The following is a 3,858-nucleotide window of genomic DNA, read 5'->3' on the forward strand; positions in this document are numbered from 1 at the left end:
CATCGCTAGATGCCACTAAATCACACACACTGGTACTTCAACACAAAGTACAGCAGAGGCTGATGGGAGTGGCATTATGTTTGCTTGGGCATAAACAAGCATATTGGACAAATACTATTTTGATTTGCTTCTGGCACTGGATGAAATGTCAGGGGAGCACCAACGTTGGGGATTTATTTTCTGGGCACCATGAATATCTATTCCAAATTTCATCGCAACCTGTCCAATAGTTGTTGAGACATGCCACCAAAAAACAAACATATCAACCTGTTGGTGGCATCAGAGGAAAAGTCAGGGGATCACCAAAGTCAGTGGGCTCCATCCTGTCTGGACAATATTTCATGATAATCCATCCTGTAGTTGTTGAGATATGTCAGCCTGGACCAATGTACAAACACACAGATTGATGTCATTGTAACTAATCACTTAACCCATCTAAAGAAGGCAAAGACAACAAATAAAGAAACCAGGGGGAAGCTCTGTCACATACGGTATACAGCTGGTAAAAAGCCAAATTACATTTTTGTTAAAAAGTACATTTAATTGATGGAATAAAAACACCTCTTTGCCAGTCTATCACAACAGTAACATACATAGTTAGCAGACAGCAGACACATTTGCTCCTAACATTCATGTCGGCATGAGACCTTAAGAGAGAATGTGGGTTTGGAAAAGGTTATTAGTAGCTCCTTTCAGGCTAATGCAATCCAGTTCAACACCAACGCCAACAACTGCTGTAAGGGCTCAAATATTACCACAGAGTTTAATTAACTCCCCTCTGATGAAGTGTCAACAAAAAATACATGTTAGAGGTAGGATTTTTTTGCAGGGCAGTTGTGAAGGTCTACCAAATAAACTGGGAAAACAATGGACAACAGATATATAGCCTTTGTCCAGATAAATGTTTTCAGTGGCGGACGTTGAAATTGCTGTACACAAAATGAAATAAAGCTGTTGTTTGAAGACTTAAAACAACAGAGTACAAGTGAAACAGTGAGAATAAAACCCCAACAGAGTATAAACCTTATAAATAAGATACTCTGTGAGGCAGGATGAGATCTAGACAAAAAGAGAGAAAGAGGAGAGATACACTGAAGGGCATCACAGGAAAGAGGGAAGCAGGGTTGTCTTATGAGCACTGTGGTCCATTTGTTACCTGTGCATGGGTAAATTAAACCCTCTCTTAGCCTCGTTAGGCATGATGCACTGCCCTGGCCATCGGCACGGCGCTGATTAAAATTTTCCCTCCGGAGTCTGAGGGAGCGACTAGCTGAGGCTGCACTCCTGCTCTACCAAAGCAAATGGGCCAAAAGGTCAAGGCTCGACGACCCCCACAGCCATGCCTTATTTATTTAGCCTTTTACCTCGCGTGCCACTGGGACAGAGTGAGGAGAGGAGATCTTCATTTATGCCCATGCTAATACACTGGCGGTACACACAATTAACAATATGAACTGTTATCCTGCTGCTACTAAATGATTGATACGGCACTGGTTATCTGTTTGAAGCCCAGTGTTGGAGTTTGATTCAATTCCACAGATGAAAAAGAGATAAAATGCTTGATATAAAAACAAAAACATTGGTTGGTGTTGTCTTTGAGCGAAAGCTAGACTGATCCCACAGAGTCCACGTGTCCACATCAAGATTTAAAAAATCAACTGCTGCATATGCTGGTATCTGGCCAACGCATACAAATTCTGAAAGACTTATTATTAATATGACATTGTCCGTCTGTCTGTTGGTTGGTGGTCATCATGATGGCAGACTGAGATATCTCAACAGCTATCAGATGGGTTGCAATGAACAGCAAATATCCATGGGGGACCAAAGGATAAATAATACTGACTTTAGTAATCGCCTGACATTTCCCTTACACCAACATGAGGGTCACATTAAAATAATGACAGAAAATCTACTTTTGTTACTGTTTGCAGAACTTGCACACTCAGCAATATGTTGTAGGTGATATGTGGTGATACTGTATGTGTCACAAACACGAGTTAGCACATATTCTTGATTTCTTGGTTTGTCCGTTCTGGGGTACTGTAAAAATGGTGGTCCAACATAATGTAGAAGAGTACCCGCTCCCTCTGTGGGTGATTATGCATAAATGAAAACATACCTATGAATATCATATTCCATTTCTGCCAATATATCTTACTAAATGCTACACACTGGAACTTTTCAGTATCTGGAAAAAATCTTCACTGTCTTGGGGTCAGATGATGTTTTATCCTGCCAAGAACAAAATTCACAAGGAAGCAAGCTTGCAACTTTTGGGATGAATTGGTATCGGCTTCCAAAAATCCACATCATCAGTCACCCACAGCAGACCTGATAAACTCAGCTCGCTCTGTGTAAAGAGTGTCTGCTACCAGAAGAAAGTAAAGCTGAGAGAGACAGCAGACATACACTTTTAATCTCTCCCTGTTTCATCTCTTCTCCGTGTCTCCTTCTCTGCCTGTTTGGGTTTGTTATATCAAATTCTTTGATAGGTACAAACAGCAACCGCATAATTACGAACAGTTTGGGAAGCTCATAAGAAGTCAGGAGGACATTTCTGTCTTTTGTTGCCAAGGATTCCAGATACTGTATATGCATGTTTGTTTTGTAGGAGAGGGTGCAAATTAAACTCCACAAGGCTGGGTCCTTTGTAAAATTATATTATTCTAGCCGCTTAGCCTACAACATGCTGCAGAATTATACTGGCATATCTGCCCAAATGAACTTCTTATGTTGGTTTATGTCATTGGCAACATACCTTCTCCGACTCCAAGTGGTCATAACAAATATCTACAAACAGAGCTCTGTTGTTCTGTATATTTTGATCTATTTTTAGCCCTTGTTGACTTCTTCTTAGCCGCGAGGAGAAGAAGTTACAGCAATGCAACCATAGGATAATCTTCCATTCAAGAAAAACTTTCTTCACCTAAATGTCCTCTGGCCACACTATTGGAAATAACAGTTGGTTTATTTTTGACCACATGTCTGCCTGAATAAAAAAACAATCACACTTAAGGAACAAAAGGATCCTACAAATGTAAAGTAGTACAGTTTTGGTTAGGAGTAAAGTGCCTCCTAATAGGACATATACCACGTGAACCAACTTTTTTAGCTGATGCTGATGGAAATGTCGGTAGTTTTGCAGGTATTTGGTCATAAAGTATTGGCAAATAAAAAGTTTGACATGATGATGGCGCTAGATGAAACAAATCGTATAGCAATCCATGTTGCAGTTATGTAACTTACTGTATAGTTCCTTCAACTGGTGATGTGTTTACATGAAGAGTCAATACACTGGGCCGACGGTTGGCCATCAGCAAATCTCGGCTGTCAGCGAGCATCTGCAGACCTAGTTTTTGCAGTGTGTTACACACTGTTGGCACTCGTCTGCAGCTTTTCTGGCCTACTAAGAATGTTGACAGAAACAGAAGTCAACAAAGCAGCAAACGACTTCGTCAAGAGGGCCGTCTAATTTTTCATTTTTAGTTTCATTCCTAGGTCTTCCAGTGTTATTTTTTTAATGACAAATGCAGACTAACACCACCTGCTGGTATGGAGAGCTATTACCTCTCACAAAGATGCAAAATATATGTGCAAAATGTGTTCTAGTATCACAAGACAGGCGACATGATTTGGCTTTTGATGCTGCTAGTTCTTTGAGGTCGGTTTGTCAGGGCCTTAAGAATACCCCCTCTTGTGGTATTCATGACCTCGTAAGTGGAGATTTTCTGAAAGCTCTGAGTTTGTGTACATGACTTTCCATGTTGGAACCACAAACTCACAAGTTCCAATTGATGGCAGCAATTTTACTGAAAACCACACATGTCAACCTCATGGTGGCACAACAGGAAATGT

This window comes from Morone saxatilis, unplaced genomic scaffold (genome assembly GCF_004916995.1).
Source record: "Morone saxatilis isolate NCDOM2014 unplaced genomic scaffold, NCSU_SB_2.0 Contig14, whole genome shotgun sequence".
In the NCBI taxonomy this organism is placed as follows: domain Eukaryota; kingdom Metazoa; phylum Chordata; class Actinopteri; family Moronidae; genus Morone; species Morone saxatilis.